This window comes from Eriocheir sinensis, chromosome 47 (genome assembly GCF_024679095.1).
Source record: "Eriocheir sinensis breed Jianghai 21 chromosome 47, ASM2467909v1, whole genome shotgun sequence".
In the NCBI taxonomy this organism is placed as follows: Eukaryota; Metazoa; Arthropoda; class Malacostraca; order Decapoda; family Varunidae; genus Eriocheir; species Eriocheir sinensis.
The window spans coordinates 1526066-1549597 of record NC_066555.1 but is presented as its reverse complement, the minus strand read 5'-3'; the positions used below and the strand labels follow the sequence as shown (position 1 = coordinate 1549597).

Genomic DNA, 23532 nt, shown 5'->3' with positions numbered 1-23532 from the left:
GAAGAAAAGGAGAAAAAAAATGAAGAGGAAATGAAAACAACGAACCAGCTATTACAAAACAAGACAAAAAAAAAAGTAAAGCAAAAATAAAACAAGGTAAAACAAGAATCCCAGACCAGGTGAGAAAATAGCGAAGAAAACGAAAAAAAAAAAACAAGAAAGAAAATGATCAGAAAAACAAGAACACAACGAAGCAGGTAATACAAATCAAGACAAAAACTACAGGTAAGGTAAAACAAGGTAGATTTAGGAGCACAGGGCGGGCAGGTGTGACATCCGGGTTACCTTAGTTTACCTTCACTCGGGTCCAACCAATTAAGCAAGGAACCGACCAGCCAGAAAGGGAGGATCAACAGAAGGGAGGAGGAGGAAGAGGAAGGTGATGAACAGAGCAGGGAAGGGAAAGATATACACAGAGAAAAGGATAGGAGGGAAGGTAAGGGAAAGGGAGATGAGAAAGGAAGGGAAAAAGGGAGGAGAGGAACAGGGGAGGGAAGGGAAAGATATTAGAAAAAAAGGAAAGGAGGGAAGAGCGTTAGGAAAAGGGAGATAAGAGGGGAGGAAAAGGGGAGGAAAGAGAAAAAGGAAGATGAGGAACAGGGGAAGAAAGGGGAAAATATGAAAAAACGAAAAAAGGGAGAAGAGTTACGAAAAGGGAGATGAGAAGGAAGGAAAAGGAAAGGGGAGGACAGAGAAAAAGGAAGGGGAGGGAAGGGAACGATATAAAAAAAGGAAAGGAAGGAGAGTAAAGAAAAGGGAGATGAGAAGGAAGGGAAAGGAAAGGGGAGGAAAGAGAAAAAGGGAGGAGAGGGACAGGGGAAGGAAGGGATAGATAAAAAAAAAAAATGGAAAGGGTGGAAAAGAGTAAGGAAAAGGGAACTGAAAAGGGGAGGGAAAGGGGAGGAAAGAGAATGGGAGGGAAAGGGCAGGAAAGAAAGGGAGGGAAAGGGGAAGAGAAAGAAAGGGAAGGGATGGGGAGAAAAAAGAAAGGGGGGGAGAGGGAGGCAGGAGGAATCAAACCTATGACAAAAGATTCATGTCTAAACGTCCTTACCACTGAGCCAAGAAATTAAATAACGTGGAGAATAAAAAAATGCACAAAATATGAAAGAATGAAGGGAGGATCAACAGAGGAGTGGACTACGCGTCGACTACACCTTAGCTGGAATCGAACCTGGCCCAGCGGAATTCATAGTTAAACGCGCTTACCACTGCACCACGAAGCCGAATAATATGTAAAAGAATAGAAAATAAATAAAGTGTAAAAGAATGAATAATTATAAGAAATGAGAAAAGAGATAGCACTGAGAGAAAGAGGAGAAAGAGAGAGAAAGAGAGAAAGAAATGACAGAAAAGAAGAATGAAATGAGAAAAAAAGAAGAAAGAAAGAAATGAGAAGAAAGTAGAGGAGAAAAACTAAGACAATAGACGAAAAAGAAAAGAGAAGAGAAAAAAGAAAGATAAAAATAGGAAAGGAAGGGAAAATAAATTGTATGATAAACATAAAGAGAATAGGCAAGGAGACAGGAATGAGAGGAGAAAATAAGACCAAAGAAATGAGAAGAGAAGGAAGAAAATAAAACAAGAAAAAGACAAGGAAACATAGAGAAGGAAAAGCCTCAAGTGGAAGAAAAATAGACAAGAAAAACAGAAAAACACCAAGAAAATAAGAGAAAGAAAAAGAGAGAAGAGTTGAAAAGCGAATCGAAAGAATGTTTGACGTGTGTGTGAGAGAGAGAGAGAGAGAGAGAGAGAGAGAGAGAGAGAGAGAGAGAGAGAGAGAGAGAGAGAGAGAGAGAGAGAGAGAGAGAGAGAGAGAGAGAGAGAGAGAGAGAGAGAGAGAGAGAGAGAGAAAATACGTTGATGATAAGAAAGAAAATGCGAATTAAGGATGAAGAAAATAAAGAAAGAAAAAATAAATACGGATAGCTGACAAAAGAGATGAAAAAAATAAAAGTGCAAGAATTAAAAAAGAAAAGAAAAGGAGGAAAACAGAATAGCCAGAGATTATGAAAACGAATACGAGGAATAAGCAAAAAAAAAAAATAATAGAAACGTTCCAAACAAAACAAAAAACTACAAAGCTAAGAAAATACAGGAAAACAAAACAAAAATAGGAATAAGGTGCAAAGAAGAAAACTATAAAAAAACAAGACATATAAAAAAAATAAGAAGTGGAAAAAGAAAAAAAAAGAAAATTATGAAGGAAAAAAACTAACAATAAGAAAAAAAAATAAAGGAAAAAGAAGGAAAATAAAATAAAAAAGTAACAATGCTAAAAAAAGGAGACTAAAAATCATGGAAAAAAATAAAAGAAAGCAAGAACTCCGATGTAAGATAAAAACTAATAAAAAGACAAGATTTATTAACAGCAATTTTCCTCAAGTGGCGAAGGCGTGGCGCGGGAAAACGGAGGAGGAAGAGGAGGAGGAAGAGGAGGAGGAGGAGGAGGAGGAGGAGGAGGAGGAGATATTATTATTATGACATTATATTTATACAACTACCTTCTTCTCCTCCTCTTCTGTTTCTTCCTCCTTCTTCTTCTCTTTCTCCTCCTCATCCTCCTCCTCCTCCTCCTCTTCACGGATATCATCTCATCCTTCCTTTATGAAAACTGACGTCTCTCTCTCTCTCTCTCTCTCTCTCTAATAATAATAATAATAATAATAATAATAATAATAATAATAATAATAATAATAATAATAATAATAACAACAATAATGTGCATGCGTGTGGCAAGCATTTTGAAGCTGCCCGTTCGTGACCCTGAATCTCACACGACCTTACTCTCTCTCTCTCTCTCCCACCTGTTCTTCCTCTTATCTTAATTTTACATCTTTCATTCTATTTCTCTCTCTTACGATTCCAAAATTCAGCCAAAAATTGTTCCCTTGACGCAATTTTGACATTTTTCTCGCGCAATTTTCTCCTCTAATTTGTGCCGAGCCTTGCGTGAAGAGAGAGAGAGAGAGAGAGAGAGAGAGAGAGAGAGAGAGAGAGAGAGAGAGAGAGAGAGAGAGAGAGAGAGAGAGAGAGAGAGAGAGAGAGAGAGAGAGAGAGAGAGAGAGAGAGAGAGAGAGAGAGAGAGAGAGAGAGAGAGAGAGAGAGAGAGAGAGAGAGAGAGAGAGAGAGAGAGAGAGAGAGAGAGAGAGAGAGAGAGAGAGAGAGAGAGAGAGAGAGAAAAGAGAGAGAGAGTGGATGGGGAAGAAGGGGAAAGGTAGGAAAAGAGTATAAATGTTGGTAGGTGAAAAAATAAGAAAACAATGGATGGAAGAAGGGAAGGAAGAGAAAGGATAGGAAGATAAAAGAACGAAGATATGTGGAGAAAAAGAACAAAAGAGGAGAAGGAAGAACGGGTAGCAGGGAAAATATAGGAAAAGAAAGAAATATAGATAGAGAACAAAAGGATAAACCAAGGAAAGAAAGTAGGGAAAGAAGGGATAAAAAGCACGATAAAGAAAGAGAACAGTTGAGGAGGAGATGAAAAGGGGTGAGGAAGTAGAAAGGGAAATAAGGAGGAAAAGATAATAAATGAAAAATAAGTGGAAATGGGGAAAAAAAATGGAAGGGTTGTGGAAATGGGATAAAGTGAAGGAATGTACACGCAACAAAGGGATTAGGGGAATGGGAAGAGAGGGGAAGGGAGGAGGTGGAGGAGGAAAGGGGAGTAAGAAGGAGGAAGACTGGTTTTGGAGAGGAATGTAAGAAGGGGAGGAGGTGAATTATGGGAAGGGAGAAGAGGAGGAGGAAGAGGAAGAGAAGGAGGAGGAGGAGGAGGGAAAATATATAGGGAGGTGGGGCTTAGGGAGATATGGGGAAAGAGAGGTGTGGCTTGGGGAATGGGCGGGGCTTGAAGGGGAAGAAAGAAGGGGAGGGAAGGGGAAGGAGAAGGGAGGGGAATAGTTGGGGTGGGGATATGTGGGGAGGAAGGATAATGCAAATAGGACAACGGGTCTGAGGGGAAGGGGAAGGAAGGGGAGGAAAGGGGAGGAGGGGAAGAGAGAATGGGGAAGAGAAGGGGAGGAGGAGGAGGGGTGGAGCCGGTTGTGGGAGTGTGTGCGTGTGTGTGTGCGTGTGCGAGAGAGAGAGAGAGAGAGAGAGAGAGAGAGAGAGAGAGAGAGAGAGAGAGAGAGAGAGAGAGAGAGAGAGAGAGAGAGAGAGAGAGTGGCCTTGACATTAGTGCGTCAGATGCCAGCCGACGGACCGGTTGTGAGGAAATGGAGGAGGAGGAGGAGGAGGAGAAGGAGAAGGAGGAGGAGGAGGAGGAGGAGGACACACACACTTAAATACGTACATACCTACACTCTCAAACACATTCTCTCTCTCTACACATGCAAAACTATCATTATAATCAATCCTCCTTATTAACGCTTCTTTCGATAATTCCTGATATTTCACAACGGAGAAAAAATAAAGAGAAATAAAATAAAATGCAGAAGAATTACACAAGAGGAAAAATCATACACAGAAGAATAAACATTTGAAATCCTCAGTAAAGAAATGATTATATTGAGAAGAATTGAAAAGTTATATAAGAGAAAGGATATCACAGAAGAAGAAGAAGAAGACGAAGAAGAAGAAGAAGAAGAAGAAGAAGAAGAAGAAGAAGAAGAAGAAGAAGAAGAAGAAGAAGAAGAAGAAGAAGAAGAAATGATTTTAAAGAGAAGAATTGAAAAGTTATATAAAAGAAAGGATATCACAGAAGAAGAAGAAGAAGAAGACGAAGAAGAAGAAGAAGAAGAAGAAGAAGAAATGATTTTAAAGAGAAGAATTGAAAGGGTTGTATAAGAGAAAAGACATCACAGAAGAAGAAGAAGAAGAAGAAGAAGAAGAAGAAGAAGAAGAAGAAGAGGAGACAATCACACACGCACGCACAGACGAACACACAAAATACTTACTGAAAAACAACATAAAAGAAAAGAACAAAGAAAAAAAATATAAGAAGGATCACAAGAAAAAAAAATCATTGGGAAAAAACAAAAAGAAAGAACGTTGGAAATGGGAACACGAGAAAACAATGAAGGTAGAAAAATAACTCAGGGGAAAACTAACAAAAAAAAAAACGAAAAAATAACAAGAAAAATAACACAAGAAATAAAAAAAAGAATCATGAAATACCCACAAAAAATACAAAGAAGTCGGAAAAATAACACAAAAATAAAACAGAAGATAAAGTGTTATATAAGAGAATGAATGAAGGAGTGATTGAGTATTCGCCATTAAGACCTTTGCAATTAGACCCTCAGCTTCCACAGGTAACAACATTCTCTCACACACAGGTAAGAAGGAAGATAAGGTAGACAGGAGAAGGGGAGAGAGAGAGAGGAAAGGGAGAAAGAGAGAGAGAAGAAGAAACGTGAAGAGGGAAGAAAAGGAGAGAAGAAAACGGAGATAAAAGGGTCGGGAAGGAGGAGGAAGAGAGGGAGATTAAGAGTGATTGAAGGAAAGATGATAAATAGGAAATAAGGAAATGGAAAAGAAAGGGAAAGACAAAGATAGAAGGGATAAATAGGAGGAAGAAAGACGATGATAGACGAGGGAGAGACACACGAACACCTCATTAAGTTATTACGGGCAGGTGTGTTGCGCAATTGAGAGAGAGAGAGAGAGAGAGAGAGAGAGAGAGAGAGAGAGAGAGAGAGAGAGAGAGAGAGAGAGAGAGAGAGAGAGAGAGAGAGAGAGAGAGAGAGAGAGAGAGAGAGAGAGAGAGAGAGAGAGAGAGAGAGAGAGAGAGAGAGAGAGAGAAGAGAAGAGAAGAGAAGAGAAGAGAGGAAAAGAGAAGAGAAGAAAAAGAAAACAAAAAATGAAAAGAGAAGAGAAGGAAAGAAAAGAAAAGAGAGAGAGAGAGAGAGAGAGAGAGAGAGAGAGAGAGAGAGAGAGAGAGAGAGAGAGAGAGAGAGAGAGAGAGAGAGAGAGAGAGAGAGAGAGAGAGAGAGAGAGAGAGAGAGAAAGAGAATGGTGTTGTATGTTCTACGCCTTTATTTCCTTTTAGATGCGTCACGTCACCTCCATTTCTTCCAACACCTCCAACACCTCCACCTCCACCACCACCACCACCTCCATTACACCCACACTACCATTCCTTTTAAATCCATCAGGTCCCCTCACCACCACCACCACCACCACCACTGCCACCAAATACAAACGAGATGAATAGAATAGAATAGAAAATATATTAAGAGTTTATTATGACAAGACACATAAGCTCTTCTATAGTTTAGTTACGAAGAAAATGAAATACTAACATCCATATCACTAGCTTCCTCTTCTTAGGCTTCCCTTCCTTCTCCCTCCCGTTCTCCTTTCTATCCTCTCCCTCCCTTCCCTATCTCTTCCTTCCTCTCCCTAGTCTCTCTCCTCCTTTCCTTTCTTTTATCTTCCTTATCCTCCTTGCTTCTCTATCCGCTCTCTGCTCCTCGTCTTTTTTCCTTCCATTTTCTCCTTTCTTTAATTGTCCAAGGAAGCATAAGGAAGAAGGAAGGGAGGGAGGAAGGGGAAGAAATGAAAGGGAGGAGACCAGAAGAAAAGGTAACTATGAAAGAAGGGAGAAAAATGGGAAACAGGGAGCTGATGGAACGAAGGAAAGGAAGGAAGAGAGAATGAAGAGATAGGGAGAGAGAGGGAGTGAGAAAGAGAGGTGAAGGGAGAAAGCAGATAATAAAGGGAATGAAAGGAGAGAATGAAGAGATAAGAAAGGGAAAGAAAGGAATGAGAAAGAAGCAGTGAAGAGAAAAGGAAGGTGAGGAGGTTCATCACTTTTACAGGTCAATGGCAAGTTCAAACATACATCAGTTTTCTTGGTTAGTGAAAGTATTGAGAAAGTAAGCTGAGAAAAAGGAGTAGCTAGTTGGATGTGAAGTATGTGGACTTTAATGAACGCTAAATCTTTCTCCCTCCCTCCCTCCTCTCACTCTTCCTCTCCTCCTCCTCCTCCTCCTCCTCTTCTTCCTTCTCCATCTCTCCCTCTCTCCAAACTTCCTGCTGCGTATATATTTTCTTCTGCGTCTTCTTCCTCTTTTCCTAGAATTTCCCCTTACTCTTCCCCCCTTCCCTCCCTTCGGCACCTTGCTCTCTACTTTCCTCATTAGATGCTGCAGTTTTTGTGTTGGTAATGACTGGATTCTCTTACTGAAGGAGAGCTGAGAATAGTTGTAAATAAACATCCAACATTTCCTAGAAGACACATAATCCTAAAATCACGAGAACAGGTAAAAGCTGGCGAAACGAACACGGAATTAATTCAGATACATTTGAGGAAAGAAATACATAAGGCGATGTAGGAAAGTATTAACCTAAAAGTCGCATTCAGTATTACGAACTCAAGCTATATTATTATTATCTAAAAAAACAATACTTGCTTCGGAACTGTTTCTCGGCTTCATTAAAATCCCCAATTACTTTTTTTTTCTTGTCATACTTAAACTATTCTATTACTAACTGAGGAGAGGAAAGGAGAGACAAGGGAGAGGGGAGCAAAAGGAAGGGAGAGGAAAGGAGAGACAAGGGAGAGGGGAACAAAAGGAAGGGAGAGGAAAGGAGAGACAAGGGAGAGGGGAACAAAAGGAAGGGAGAGGGAAGGGAGAGGAAAGGAGAGACAAGGGAGAGGAAGGGAGAGTAGGAGAGAAGGAAGGAGAGAAGAAGGAAGGAAAGGAAGGGAGAGGAAGGAGAGGGAGAGGGGAAGGAGAAGGAACAAGGAAGGGAAAGGAGAGAGGAGAGGAAGGAAAGGAGAAAATAAAATAGGGAGAGTGATGGATATGGAAGGGAGAGACAATGGAGAGGGAAAAAGGAAGGGAGAGGGAAGGGAGAGGAACAAAGGAAGGGAAAGAAAGGAGAGAAGGAGAGGGATGAGAAAGGAATGGAGAAAATAAACTAGGGAGAGTGATGGATATGGAAGGGAGAGACAAGGGAGAGGGAAAAAGGAAGGGAGAGGGAAGGGAGAGGGAAGGAAAGGAAGGGAAAGAAAGGGAATGAATGGGAGATGAGGGAATGGAAGAAAAATAAACTAGAGAGAGGGAAGGGAGAGGAAGGGAGAGACAAGGGAGAGGGGAAAAAAGAAGGGAGACGGAAGGGAGAGGGAAGGGAGAGGGAAGGGAGAAGGGGACAAGTTGAGAGAGAGGAAATGTCGAACGGTCAAGGCCTAATGCGTCTTCTCTCCCTTCCCTCCCTTCCTTCCTTCTTTCCTTCCTTCTCTTCTTCCTTCCTTCCTTCACTCCTTACTCCCTTTCCATCTATTCAATCTTTTCCTTCTCTCTAATCTCTTTCTTCCTTTTTCTATGCTGTTTATATCCTTTTTCAATTCTTCCTTCTCTCCCTTTTTCTTCTTTCCTCTCCCTTCTTCTTTTCCTTCCTTCCCATTTCCTCCTTTCCTCTCCCTTCTTCTTTTCCTTCCTTCCCATTTCCTCCTTTCCTCTCCATTCTTTTCCTTCTTCAGTATTTCCCCTTTATCTTTTCTTCCCTTTTTCCCTAATTCTTTCACCTTATTTCCTCCTTTCCTCATTCTTCCATGATTCCTTCCTTTCCTTTTCCTCCCTTCTTTCTCTTCAATAATGTCTTCCTTTGTACTTTTCTCTTCCTTTTTTAATTCCATTCTTCTTTTTTTTCAAGTTTTGTTCTCTAAAGCCTTCTAATATTTCTTTTTTTCTTTACTTCCTCCTTTTGATTTCGCCTTTCTTCCTTCCTTCCTTCCTTCCTTCTTCCTTCTTTACTTCCTTCTTTCCTTCCTTCCTTCCTTCCTTCCTCTCGCCACTCCTTCCTTTCTCTCTCCTTGCATAAGATAACTCCCGGATGTCACGAAGAAGAGGAAGAAGAGGAGGAGGAGGAGGAGGAGGAGGAGGAGGAGGAGGAGGAAGATTTATAATGCATGTCTAAAGGTCTGTTAGTTTTTAAGGAATATTATACGACCTTGATCTCTCTCTCTCTCTCTCTCTCTCTCTCTCTCAACTACAAGCTCAGTACTGTACTAATTAGCCGTTATATTTATAGTCATCATCATCATCATCATCATCATCATCATCATCATCATCATCATCGTCATCATTATTAGTTCACCCCACGATACAGGAACAAAGGCCTTTCCTAATGTTCTCTACCCCTATGTCTTTCTTCGTCTGATGTCAGTGTACTCAATCCTTTTTTTCTTCTTTTTCAGGTGCTCCCCATAGCGCCGGTAGGTTTTCATAAGGGGTCTCCTGGACGGTCCGACCCGGTAGTGGCACGGGAGTATTTTATTTATAGTGCCTGCCGTGGGTCCTCTTGCCTGGCCCATGTTGTCCCCGGTGCTCCTCTTGAACGAAGTCGCTGAAGTTAGGGTTGATTGAAGATTGGACAGCATCTGGGTGATCTTCCGCAACTCGGCAATGATTGAAAAATTAGTTGTCAGCTTGCATCAGTGAGACTCGAACCTATGTCCCCGGGTTCACCACGCCCACACGCTGTCCACTCGTCTACCGCACCCCCACCCTGCCCGGCAAAGGTTCTACAAAATAGTTTCATCTCTCCACCTGGCTCCCTGTCTGAAGTTAGTGTACTCTATCCTGCTCCGGTAAAGGTTCTAGTTGTATCTCTGCATCTGGTGGTTCTGTGTGATGTTCGTGTACTCCATCCTGCCCGGCAAAGGTTCTATAAAGTACTTTCATCTCTCCACCTGGCTCCCTGTCTGAAGTTATAGTACCCCATCCTGCTCCGGCAAAGGTTCTAGTTGTATCTCTGCAGCTAGTAGTTCTCTGTCTGATGTTCGTGTACTCCACCCTAATCCGGTAAGAGTTCTTATCGCATCTGTCCACCTGGTGTTCCCTGTCAAATGTTAGCGCACTCCATCCCGCTCCGGCAAAGGTCCTAATTAAACTTTATCTCCTCGCCTGCCTTCCACAGTTCCAGGGTTGCCACTCTTGCTGCGGCCGTCCATTACCACTCACTGCAAAGCAAATACACCGCCAAAAAAGAGAACCAAACCAGTTGCAGCCGTTCACATAACTTTTTCCGTCGTCTAAAGGGCAGAGGTAGGACACAGGTACCGCAGCAATCAACAGGTAAGCACGGGGGGACTTAAAAGGTAAATCGACGTAGGGAAGAATTAATTAAAGGTGAATACTAGCTCGACACCCCGCTGCCCACGTGACGGAGGAACGCACAGCAGCAAGAACCCGCCTCGCTGCGCCTCCCTCCCTCCTTGTCTCGTCTCACAGGTGGGGGTCGGGCGGGGCGGGCGATTAATTAACCTTTAGATTCTTAATTAGCGCCGCGCTCTGCCTCGTCTCGCACCCGTGGACGACAGGTAACCAGCGCGTTCGGTCTTGTCCGTTCACTTACACGTTCATTTAATCCGCACGTTATCATCAATTAGGCGCTTCGGAGGGAGTTTAGCAAGGCGATGGTCCTCCTGATGAACGCTTTGCTTACTTGCTTACTCTCTTACTTTACTTGTCTTAACAAAACCATTAGAGGAGGAGGATTGTGTTTACTTACTCTTGTTCTTCTTTTCTGACTCAGATTTCTTCCTTCTTTTTTTTTTCTTTTTCAACTCTGGCGCGTCCTAATATTCCTTTCCTTCTTTACTTCCTCGCTTCGGTCCTTCCTTTCTTCCTTCCTTCTTTCCTTCCTTCCTTCCTTCTTTCCTTTCTTCCTTCCTTCTTTCCTCTCTTCCTTCATTCATTCCTTTCTTCCTTCCTTCCTTCTTAAACACATTATGTAGGTGTTTAATGGTCTTGTCCAGGTAGCTCCTTCTTTGGTACCCTTAACTTAAACTATTAGATATTTTTAAAGAGGTGACGGTCTTGCCCCTATCTTGTTTTGTCCCATTAAAGCCTTGTAGCGATGTTTAACAAGGTAATGGTCTTGTTTAGGTAGCTCCTTCTTTGGTACCCTTTAACTTAACCTATTAGATATTTTTAACAAGGTACGATCTTGCCCATATCTTGTTTTTTTCCATTACCTCAGCCACGTAGAGATAACAAGGTAATGGTTTGTTCAGGTAGCTACTTCTTTGGTTCCCTTAACTTAAACTATTAGATATTTTTAAAGGGGTGACGGTCTTGCCCATATCTTGTTTTGTTCCCATTAACTCAGCCATGTAGATATGTTTAACGAGGTAGGTTTGTTCAGGTAGCTACTTTTTTGTTCCCCTTAACTTAACCTGTTAGATATTTTTAAAGGGGTGACGGTCTTGCCCCTATCTTGTTTTGTTCCCATTAACTCAGCCGTGTAGAGATGTTTAACGAGGTAATGGTTTGTTCAGGTAGCTACTTCTTTGGTTCCCTTAACTTAACCTATTGGAGATTTTTAACGAGGTAAATGGTCCTGTTCAGATACTGTTTTCCTCCTATTAATTCTACTTATGAGGGATATTTAACGAGGCAATGGTCTTATTCAGGTAGCAAAATCTTTGGTTCCCTTAAGTTAACCTATTGGAGATTTTTAACGAGGTAAATGGTCCTGTTCAGATACTTGCTTTCTTCCCATTGATTCTACTTATTTGAGATGTTTAACGAGGTAATGATTTGTTCAGGTAGCAAAATCTTTGGTTCCCTTAACTTAACCTATTAGAGATTTTTAACGAGGTAGATGGTCCTGTTCAAATACTTGTTTTCTTCCCATTAACTTTACTTTTGAGAGATATTTAACGAGGTAATGGTCTTGTTCAAGTAGCAAAATCTTTGGTTCCCTTAAGTTAACCTATTAGAGATTTTTAACGAGGTAAATGATCCCGTTCAGATACTTGTTTTCTTCCCATTGATTCTACTCATTTGAGATGTTTAACGAGGTAATGGTTTGTTCAGGTAACTATATCCTTGGACCCCTTAACTTAACCTTCTTAGAGATGATGAGAAATGTAATGGTTTTTGTAATAATCCTCATAAATGATTCAACCGTTTTGAGATGTTAAACGGAGTAATGAGCTTGTTCAGGTAACTGCTTAATCCCAATGACTTAACCTATTAGGGAATGTTTAAAATAGCAATGTTTTTTTGTTCCTATACTTTTTTCTTCCTTTATTTTTAACCTTATAGGAGTTATCAACGAAGTAATGGTGTTGCTCGTTCATCTGTTTTAGTTTTCCTTAAAGTGACTAAAAGGAGAGATAAATATTGATGTGCCAGCAGAGGTAAATAAATAATAAATTACTTAAATAAAAGTTTCAAGAAATCTTTGGTCAGTGTATTATTTTTGGGACACCAGGAAACAGCACTCATCGATTTTATTTTATCTTTTTCTTTTCTCATTTTACAGGTTTTCTCCCCTCTCCCTCATCAAAAGAAAACGAAAAACATGCCTGCCCGCGTGAATATCCAAATGGCCGTGAAATGACTGTGACCAACGCGGCTTCAGGGAAAAAAAAAGTCAATTCGAATTCACTCCAATTTTCCAGTCCAGGAACCGAAGGACAAAATTTCGATGCAGCTCGTGTTTCAGAGATTATCGAGAGTCTTATTTCATCCCGTTCTCTTGGCGCGAGTTGAAATTATACTGATTGGGTAAGTGGGAAGGATATTACTTATCTTTCCAGCTCATTAAACTTCGCAAAACAAGAAAATAACATTACGAATTTACGTCAAGATGCGAGATTAGATTTTTTTTTTCTCCCTTCGTATTTTTCACTTTAAAACAAGAAGCATCGTAAAGATAATTATCGTGTGTCGTATATCTGTTTCCAGGCTTTTAACTTATAGCGAAGAAGCGTGGCAAAGGCAGTGGGATAAAAAATGCCTTTCCTATACTTCACTTTAAATCTAAAAGCAGCGCAGGTATAAAATTTCTTCTGTCATGTATTATTTCAGAGCCTCAACATCCAGCAAGGAAGAGCTAAACAAAAGATCAAAATGCTGCGTGTAAAATAGAGACAGGAAGCGAGCATCATGGATTAGGGAACAGACAAAAGTTCAAAATACTCTAATGACGATTTGAATAAGAAATGGATTTGCGCAGAACATATAACCCGTAGAACTTTGAGATGAAAATGCCAGGCGTAACAAAGAGATTAGATAAATTCCATCTACTATAGTCTTCCAAATATCTCGAGGCCGGTCTGGCGTTGGCTCCCGCTGGTCCTTTCCTCCCCTCTGCTCTGCCACACAGTCCCAACACCTGTCTCATCCTCTCATATGTAAGCTATAGGTAACATATGAGAGGAAAAAATAGGGTTGGGATTATAAGACACTTTCGCTTCTCACATCAACTATTTATAAAAGTCAAAGAGGGGATCAATCGGGTTCTAATGAGTGTTTCTTTAGGTTCACGGTACAGAAGAAGGGTCAAACTACCACCAGGGTCATAAAACTACTTCTGGAAATGCCCACAACTCCTACGAAAGCCTTGTCAAATATGTGTTTCTTTAGGTTCACGGTACAGAGGAAGGGTCAAACTACCACCAGGGTCATAAAACTACTTCTGGAAATGCCCACAACTCCTACGAAAGCCTTGTCAAATATGTGTTTCTTTAGGTTCATGGTACAGTAGAAGGGTCAAACTACCACCAGGGTCATAAAACTACTTCTGGAAATGCCCCAAACTCCTACGAAAGCCTTGTCAAATATTAGGTTCATGGTACAGTAGAAGGGTCAAACTACCACCAGGGTCATAAAACTACTTCTGGAAATGCCCCAAACTCCTACGAAAGCCTTGTCAAATATGTGTTTCTTTAGGTTCGGGGTACAGAAGAAGGGTCAAACTACCACTAGGGTCATAAAACTACTTCTGGAAATGCCCACAACTCCTACGAAACCCTTGTCAAATATGTGTTCTTGGGCAACGAAATGTCTGATAATACGACCCTAGGTGTTGGGACTGTGTGGCAGAGCAGAGGGGAGAAATGGACCCGCGGGAGCCAACGTCAAAACGGACTCGATAATTTGGTTTCACTTTAGGTAACATCCGAAGGTGGCACTGGTTGAGTGGTCAGCGTGAGGGCCCGGCGTGCAGGAGGACACAGGTTCGCGTCCCGCTTGCCGATATACAAACGAGCTGGCAATTTTTCAGTCTCCGCCGAGTGGCCTAAGACTACCCATATGACTGCCCTAAGGAACACCAATCAACCCGGACTCTAGATTATCTCTCAAAGAGGATCAAAGATGAGATCCGGGAGATAGCATGAGCCAAACCAAGATGTCGCCACTATAAACGCTTGCCCTCGCTACAACGGGTTGGTGCCGACCATCAGGCTCCACCAAGAAAGCCTACCGACGCCATAGGCAGAACCCCCCCCCCCCACACACACACACACACACCATAGCAATCAAACGCGTGCCATTCAGGTATGTGTGTGTGTGTGTGAGAGAGAGAGAGAGAGAGAGAGAGAGAGAGAGAGAGAGAGAGAGAGAGAGAGAGCCTTGGTCGTCTCTAGTATATGCCGTTAGGATAGGACAAGAAGAGAAAAAATAGAGAGAAAAATAATCCCAGTGTCTGCCTTCACACTCTCCTTGCAACACAACAACACAACGGTCGCCTCAACCTCGGCTAAAATAAAAATATAAGACTAGCTGTTTTATTTTTGTTTTGTTTTTATGTTTTTGTTTAGTAGGAATCCATCGAGATGCTAAGATGGTGTTGTTGTTGTTTTTTATTGTTGTTGATGTGATTGTGGTGGTAGTAAAAGTAGTAGTAGTAGTAGTAGTAGTAGTGATAATAGTAGTAATAATAGTCACAGTAAATGTTGTTATTGATATTATTCTTGTTATTTCTGTTATGGTTACAGTTTATAAAGTTCGCGTTATTGGAATTCGCGTTATTGGAATTCGCGTTATTGGAATTCGCTAACAATAAAAGTCAGACTGGAGGAATGGAAGGAATGTCACGATCTATGTATATTTATGCTGATATAGGTAAGTCAAACCACAAAGATAGATAGATAGAGAGATAGAGATAGAGAGAGATATTCAAATTACACCTATAAACTCTCTCTCTCTCTCAATGGTATGCACATTATGCTCACTGCTAACTTGGCAAAAAATATAACCTCATTTCAAGCTCGGTACATCCTCCTTCTCTTCCTCCTCCTCCTCCTCCTCAGTCTCGCCTGACCTCCTCAAAGGGACAGACGTTGACCTTGCTGCTGCTGCGGCATCAAACCTTAACCTTGCTTTTCACCTCGTCTGGTGAAACGACACTTGTTATTTTGTGTGAATCGACTCGTGTGTTACATTTTAACGTCACAACTTTTGAAATCCGTTCATCCACGTTTTTAATTAACCGTTACTTAAATAGGCCCGTACGCCTTCTCAGAAATCGAACGACTAACTGTGCTTGTTTACTTTTCTGATTTAGCACCACTCAACTTAATTAATTAACGTCTAACTCAGTGCTGTGACGCGTCTAACTAGTGTTTGAAGTGTTGCGAGGATTACCTTACAGTGAGAGGACTTCCCTGCTGAGCTGAGCGGTTAAGTTATATATCGACTTTTTTTGTGTTTCCTGTCTTTCCTCAGTAGGATTACAACTGCACGACCTAACACAGCACCCAGTGAAAGACAGTGAGCTTCTTGTGTCTAACTAACGTAGAAAATCTGTCACTAACGTAGAAGTACAAAGCTTGACCCGTATACCAGCACACCTGTTTTGAAAAGGAGGAAAAGTTTAATCCCCCAGAGAATTTTAATCCCGGAGGGAAAACACGTGTGGGCCCTCATAGACGCCACCTCAAACTCTCCCGTGACTCGACCGATTTAAAGCCGCCTCCCTCCAGGTGTTGACCTTAGTCCACGCGGATACAAAATTCATCTTAACTGTAAAGCACACAATTATATCGTCTTGCAACAGTAAATAAAAATTAAAAAAAGAAGTAATCATGCCGTCCAACTATCTCAATTGCTGTAATTGTTCAAAGAAATATGCTGCGATTCATTACCAAGCCAGCGACTCGATGTGTAGGTACTGTGTCTTAGACTTACGTATTCAGGCACTACAAACAACCAACGAGGAACTACAACGCTCCAATGCGTTGATCTGGGACACCATGATGGCCTTCCCTCAACTCCCTACCCCTCATTCTTCTTCTTCTTCTTCTTCTTTCCCCGCCCTTCCTACTCCAGCTTCCTCCTCCTCAAACTCATATTCTGACGTTCTGACCCAACTACATACCTCCTCCTCCTCCTCTGCCTCGCCTGAACCCGCCTCCATCCTTAATATTCCTTCCGCCCCATCCACCTCCCTTGCTACCTCATCCACTCCCACTCCCTCTTCTCCCTCCACCACCCTTGACTCCTCCCCTATCCTCATCACCACTCCATCTTCCCCTTCCACCTCCAACACGATCTCCTCTGCCTCGCCTCAACCACCCCACTCCTCTGCAACGCCTGATCCCGCCGCCACCCTTACCATTCCTTCTACTCCATCCACCTCCCTTCCTACCCCATCCACCTCCATCCACAGTACCACTCCCTTTCTCCTGCTCTCCTTCCTCTCCCTCCAACACCCTTGACTCCTCCCTATCCTCATCACCACTCCATCCTCCACTTCCACCTCCAACACGAACTCAACCTCCGCCTCCTCCTCCACTTCTGATACCACATCTCCCTCCATCCACACCTCACCCTCCACCCTTTCCCAGCCACCCACTACTAACACCACCACCACTTCCAAACCCACCTTAGCCCGCGCTCCAGATTGTACCTCGCGCCCTTCCAGAAGAAATCACAAGACCATTCTACCAGCTGTCACTTGTACGAACCAGACGCTGTTTCCTGGTATGGGCAAACTAACTACTAGAGTCAATTTAGTTGGAGACAGTGTGGTGAGAGGCCAACTTACGGAGTTTTGTGGTCGGAATACGTTGACACGGCAGCGTTTCTGTATCCCCGGAGCCAAACTGGACGATATTGAATCAGCTGTCGATGCAGTTTCAGTAAATGCGAAGGACGACACAGTGTATCTGATCCATGCGGGAACCAACGACCTTCAGTCAACTCAAATTCAGGACCTGTTAGCAAAATACCGTCAAGTCATTCGGAAATACAAGACCAAGTACACTCACATCATCGTCTCTGGAATTCTACCGAGAGTCAATACGTTCGCCGGATACAACAACAGTAAAGCGTACGGCGTCAACACTAGTCTAAAGCAGTTATGTAACGATGAAGGCGTAGGGTTCACGAACGCATGGCATCACTTCAACCAGCGCCCAGATTTGTTTTGGGAGGACGGACTCCACTTGAACGAGGTTGGTTCGGCGCGGCTAGGAAGGCTCCTGAACGATGCAGTTGAAAGCTTCTCGAAAAGCTATTCAAAAAACTGGAGGCGAGGGCAAGGCAAAGGCAACCCTTGATCAACCGAACCGTAGCGTCGATGCGGCTTGCAAGAAACTGTGTAACCAACGACGCCTCCGACAAGCGAACTCATTCAACTCAACGCGGCCAAACCAGTAGTCACATTTCCATTTTGTACACAAATGCACGCAGTCTATTACCCAAAAAGGACGAAATTAGGGCGTATATTGCAACTGAGAAACCAGATGTGGTAGCCATCACAGAGACTTGGGCCAACTCTGCACATCTAGTATCTGAACTGTCATTTCACTGGTACGAAAGCTTCCAAAAAAATCGAATGCACAAGAAAGGAGGAGGAGTAATTTGCTACGTAAAAAGTACGCTCCCTGCCATAAAAATAGACAAACAGGATGCAGAGAATTACGACTCCGTCTATGTGGAAATAACTGCGAATAATAAGAAACTAACACTTGCGATCGTATACAGGCCTCCAAAACAACAAGCAGCCGATGACACTGCCCTGTACGAAGAGCTTCACTCTTTAACACAAAGTAAACAAGCAATAATAATTGGGGACTTTAATTGCCCTAACATTGACTGGGGACAATTGACTGGAGATCAAGAGGGTAACAGGCTTATAGAAATGGTGGAGGATTCGTTCCTCACTCAAGTTGTAACTCAACCAACAAGAGAAAACAATCTGCTGGATCTGGTATTAGTAAGCGACCCCGACCTCATTCGCGACTGTGAAGTTGGTGAAAAAATTAACGGTTGCGATCACCACTTAATCCGTTTCAATGTCAACATAAGTCACAAACTCGTAGACAATCCGTCAGTGATACCAGACTACAAAAAGCCCGTGTGAGCTGCTTCCTCCGCGACCTGGGACCAACTTCACCTAACCGACAATACAATCGACAACGTGTGGAACAACTTCAAAGATAAGCTTTTGGGAGTAGAAAAGGCTACAGTGCCGACGAAACCCAGGCGAGTAAATGGTGCCGTAGATCCACCGTGGATGACCAGAGAAATAAAAGGGCGGTAAACTTAAAAAAGGAATTATAACCTAATGAAAGAGAATGACACGGCCGAAGCCCGTACTCAGTACCACAACAGCCTCAGAGCTTGTCGCACCCTTATTCGGAGTAGTAAACACAACTACGAAAACAAATAGCGCGTGACATCAAGACAAACTCAAAAAATTCTTCACATACATCAGATCGAAAAGAAAGTAAAATCCAATATTGGTCCCCTGACAGACGAGACTGGAGCTGCAACTCAGGACAGTAAACAGATGGCCAGAATCCTCAACAGTAACTTCGCATCCGTATTCACAGTCGAGAACATCGAAACCATGCCCGAGAACCCTGACCCGCCGAGGGGAATCACGCCCTGAAAATTGACTCAATATGCGACCAAGAAGTGAAAGAGTATTTGGATAAACTCGACACGAACAAGTCAACAGGACCTGACGGTTTGTCCCGCGGTTATTAAAAGAGCTTAAACAACAAATACTTCAGCCACTCACTAACATATTCAACCAGTCTGTTCAATTGAAAAAGGTCCCGGAAGACTGGAAGATGGCGAACGTAACACCAATTTTCAAAAAAGGAGACAAAAGCGTTGCATTAAACTACAGGCCCATAAGTTTGACATCAGTGGCAGGAAAAATACTCGAAAAGATTATTAGAGACAAACTTGTTAAGTTTCTAGAAGACAATAATGTAATCTCCGACACCCAGCATGGCTTCAGAAACAAGCGCTCCTGCCTAACGAATGTATTAGACCGCTTCAAGGTATCTATAATAACTGGGATGCCCACATCCCCAGTGAAGTGATATACCTGGACTTTCAGAAAGCCTTCGACAAGGTACCGCACGAGCGACTCCTTAAAAACTGCACTCGGCGGGCATTGGAGCCAATCTGATCGCGTGGATAAGAGATTGGCTCACCGACAGAAAACAACGAGTACTACTCAACGGACAGCCTTCCGATTGGCTTCCAGTCACTAGTGGAGTGCCTCAAGGGTCAGTGCTGGGACCCATTCTCTTCATCATATATATCAACGACCTCGAATCAGGACTGAAATCCACAATATCGAAATTTGCTGATGACACTAAGGTGGGGGGAAAGGCCCTCACAAAGACCGACTGCGAAATCATTCAGAAAGACCTCAATCACATTATCGAATGGTCGGAAAATGGCAAATGTCCTTTAATGTTGACAAATGCAAAGTCATGCACATTGGGTCCAGAAATAGTAAACACACATACATCATGAATGGGAGACCTCTGCAAGCGATGCAGGAGGAAAAGGATCTTGAGTCACTATCAGCAGTGACCTGAAACACGCGAATCACTGTAAAAAGCATACAACAAAGCCAACACTATGCTCGGGTTCATAGCGAGGAACTTCGAGTGTAAAACGCCAGACGTGATGCTATCCTTGTATAATTCCATGGTAAGACCGCACCTCGAGTATGCAGTACAGTTCTGGTCTCCTAATTACAGAAAGGACATTGATTTACTGGAAAGGATTCAACGACGCGCCACGAAAATGATACCAACCTTAAGGGCTCAACCGTACGAGGAACGACTCAAGCGACTCAATCTCTTTACATTGGAGAAAAGACGCCTACGAGGAGATATGATTCAAGTCTTCAAGTATCTAAAAAAATTCAATAACGTCGATTACTCCAATTTCTTTGAATTGCAAACCAACCTAAGAACTAGAAATAACGGTTTACCCATTCAGTCTAGTCGATGTAACACAGACATCGGAAGGAGTTTCTTTTCAAACCGAGTCATCCGTCACTGGAACAATCTTCCTTCAGAAGTAGTAAATGCGAATACTATCAACTCCTTCAAATATAGAATCGACCGTCACTTCGCTGCGTCGGGAGTAAACTGAATATTGAGTTGCTTTCATCTGCTCCTCAATATCGAGGCGCTTTCATCTGCTCCTCAATGTCGAGGTGCTTTCATCTGCTCCCCAGGCCCCAGGCTGTCGAGCAGATTAAATCACCAAAGCGGGCAACCTCGTAATGAGCCAATAGGCTTTCTGTTGCCTGCGTTTCCATGTTTCCATGTTTCCATGTTTCCTCTTCCTCCTCCTTCTCCTCCTCTTCCTCCTCATATTCTCATTCGCTTCTCTCTCTTCAACCTTTTTTTCCTTTTTTCTGCTTCCTTTTTTCTTCTTCCTCCTCCTCCTCCTTCTCCTTTTACTCCTCCTACTCTTTTTCTTTCTCCTCTTCTCATTTTCTTGTTTCATTCTTTTTCTTTCCAACTTTTCTCCTCCTCCTCCTTCTCCTCCTCGTCCTCCTCTTTCCATTCGATCCTCTCTTCAACCATTTTTCTCGTATTTTCTGCTCCCTCCTTCTCCTCCTCCTCCTCCTCCTCCTCCTCCTGGTATCGCTCGTAAAGTGTCTGAGGGTCACGAAACTTCCATATTGGTCTTAATGGCGCGGGAATTCGTGTTGTACGGTTGTAATGGCGCGTGTGTGTGTGTGTGTGTGTGTGTGTGTGTGTGTGTGTGTGTGTGTGTGTGTGTGTGTGTGTGTGTGTGTGTGTGTGTGTGTGTGTGTGTGTGTGTGTGTGTGTGTGTGTGTGTGTTTCTTCTTATTTTTTATTTCTTCATTTTCTTATTCCTTCTCATTTTCTTATTTTTCACTTTTGTCTTCTTTTCTGTTTTGTTTCTTCCTTTTCTTAAACTGATATTTCTGCACATTTTTATCCTCGTCTTCTCATACCCAATCAACATTATTGATTTCCTTCTCCTCTTCCTTCTCCCTCACTTTATCTTTCTATTCTAACATTACGATTACTACTACTACTACTACAACTACTACTACTACTACAAAATGACACAGAGGAGCAGCATAATAAAAAAGAAGAAAAAGAACGTGAATGCAAGTAGAAGGATTTAAACGATGAGAAATAACGAAGATAAGGAGGAGGAGGAAAAAGAAAAAGAGGAGGAGGAGGAGGAGGATGAGAAGCAGGAGGAGGAGGATCAGCAAGAGGAAGAGAAGAGGGAAAATCATATAACCAGAGCAGCAGCAGGTGACAGAAGCCCATTAGCGGGTAACGAGACTGCCGGAGGAGCGGGGAAGGGACGGGCGGTGGCCGGGGAATTTTGGCAAACCTGATAGAATACGAGGAGGAGGAGGAGGAGGAGGAGGAGGAGGATCTTGCCTAGGGCCCGGGGAGCAAAATTCGGGGAGGAAAGTGGAACCCGGGAATTGCAGGTGGCTGTGTGTGTGTGTGTGTGTGTGTGTGTGCAGGGCGCTGGAGGGGCAGGAGAAGGGACAGACGGCTTGGTATAGTGGTTGGGGAGGCCTCGAGGTCGTGGGAGTGGGGGGGAGGGGGGAGGTGGGGAGGGCCTGAGGGTAAGGGGAGAGGTAGGAGGGGAGAAGGGGAGGGGAGGAGGGGGGAGGGGAAGGGTGTGGTCCGGGCTCCATCATTCGTGACCTTCGCCACCAAAAATAAAGATAAGCTGACCTTTTCCCTCCGTGTGTGTGTGTGTGTGTGTGTGTGTGTGTGTGTGTGTGTGTGTGTGTGTGTGTGTGTGTGTGTGTGTGTGGAAAAGCATTTATTACACCATTCTACTGACTTATTGCCGTTATCATTCCATTCACACATACATACATACATACACACACATACATACATACATACATATATACACACATACATACATATATACATTCGGGGTTATATAATTCTTTTTTTATCCTCTATGTATACTTCTTTTTTTCAATGTGACTTGCATATGTGCGTTCCCTTGACTCAGCCCGGTTCGTGGACACACACACACACACACACACACACACACACACACACACACACACACACACACACACACACACACACACACATACACACACACACACACACAAAGTCAAGATATGTCCATCAACCGAATATTTTATTTTAATTTTTAGCATAAATACTTCTCTCTCTCTCTCTCTCTCTCTCTCTCTCTCTCTCTCTCTCTCTCTCTCTCTCTCTCTCTCTCTCTCTCTCTCTCTCTCTCTCTCTCTCTCTCTCTCTCTCTCTCTCTCTCTCTCTCACACAGAAAATTTACCTGGAAGACAAAATAAAATACGTGCTTCAACACCACCACCACCACCACCACCACCACCATCACCACCACCACCACCACCATCACCAATCACAAACAACGTCCATGGTTTAAAACAGACATAAAACACAATAAAACAAGGAAACATTAAAACATTCTAACATAAAACACATATGGAAGAAGAAGAAGTAGTAGTAGCAGTAGTAGTAGTAGTAGTAGTAGTAGTAGTAGTAGTAGTAGTAGTAGTAGTAGTAGTAGTAGTAGTAGTAGTAGTAGTAGTAGTAGTAGTAGTAGTAGTAGTAGTGGAGAGAAAAGGAGAATAAAGGAACCAGGTCAGAGAGTTGCTTGGCTTGGTACTTACCGCGGCGTTGAAATTTCCAGGAGCTGTTGACTAATTGGGTTTTTTTTGTAGTTTCAATCGTTTCTCCTTCTCCTTCTTGACAGCCTCTTCCACCTCCTCTTCTTCCTCCTCCTACTTCTCAGTATTATCATTCCTCCTCTTCCCTTCAGTTCCTTCCCGTTTGTCTGTTAATGATGTACTTGTGTGTATGTATGTATGTCTTGTGGTGTGCGAGTGAATGAGTGTGTGTGTGTGTGTGTGTGTGTGTGTGTGTGTGTGTGTGTGTGTGTGTGTGTGTGTGTGTGTGTGTGTGTTTCAAGAACGAGAATATGGAAGAACAACAAAAGTAAATGGAACAAGTAAATCATTTAAAAAGAAAACATCACAAAAAGAAGAAAAAGAAGAAGATGGGAAAAATACAAAAGGAGAGAGAAATAGATAGATTTAGAGAGGCAAATAGACGAAGAGAGAGAGAGAGAGAGAGAGATTGATGATAATGAGGAAAAAAGTGTACCAACAACAACACTGATAACAATGATAATAAAAAATAAAATAATAATAATAATAATAATAATAATAATAATAATAATAATAATAATAATAATAATAATAATAATAATAATAATAATAGTAATAATAAGGTTGATAAACACTATTTTTTTCCTATGCTACGAAAGATGAATTGGACAGGTTTGCAAGGAGATAGAGGAGGAGGAGGAGGAGGAGGAGGAGGAGGAGGAGGAGGAGGAGGGGAGGGGAAAAAGGAGTAGGAGAAGATAAGAACATAACAACATAAACGTAGGAGTCTGCAAGAGACCAGTAGACCTGTACAAGGCAGCTCCATTGAATCTAACGCCACCTAATATCGCTGTCCTTGAATTTATCTAATCTATTTTTGAATGTCACATTTGTATTGGC

General features: G+C 42.5%; 1 long non-coding RNA gene across 1 annotated transcript in view; it reads right to left on the bottom strand.

Moving 5' to 3' along the window:
* The window catches only part of LOC126981258 (uncharacterized), a 64195-nt gene extending 41129 nt beyond the window's left edge, over positions 1 to 23066 (bottom strand). Inside the window, exon 1 of the long non-coding RNA XR_007733863.1 lies at positions 22636 to 23066. This is a non-coding gene — a long non-coding RNA (uncharacterized LOC126981258). The remainder of the gene's footprint in view (positions 1 to 22635) is intronic.
* Between the last annotated feature and the right edge of the window lie 466 nt (positions 23067 to 23532).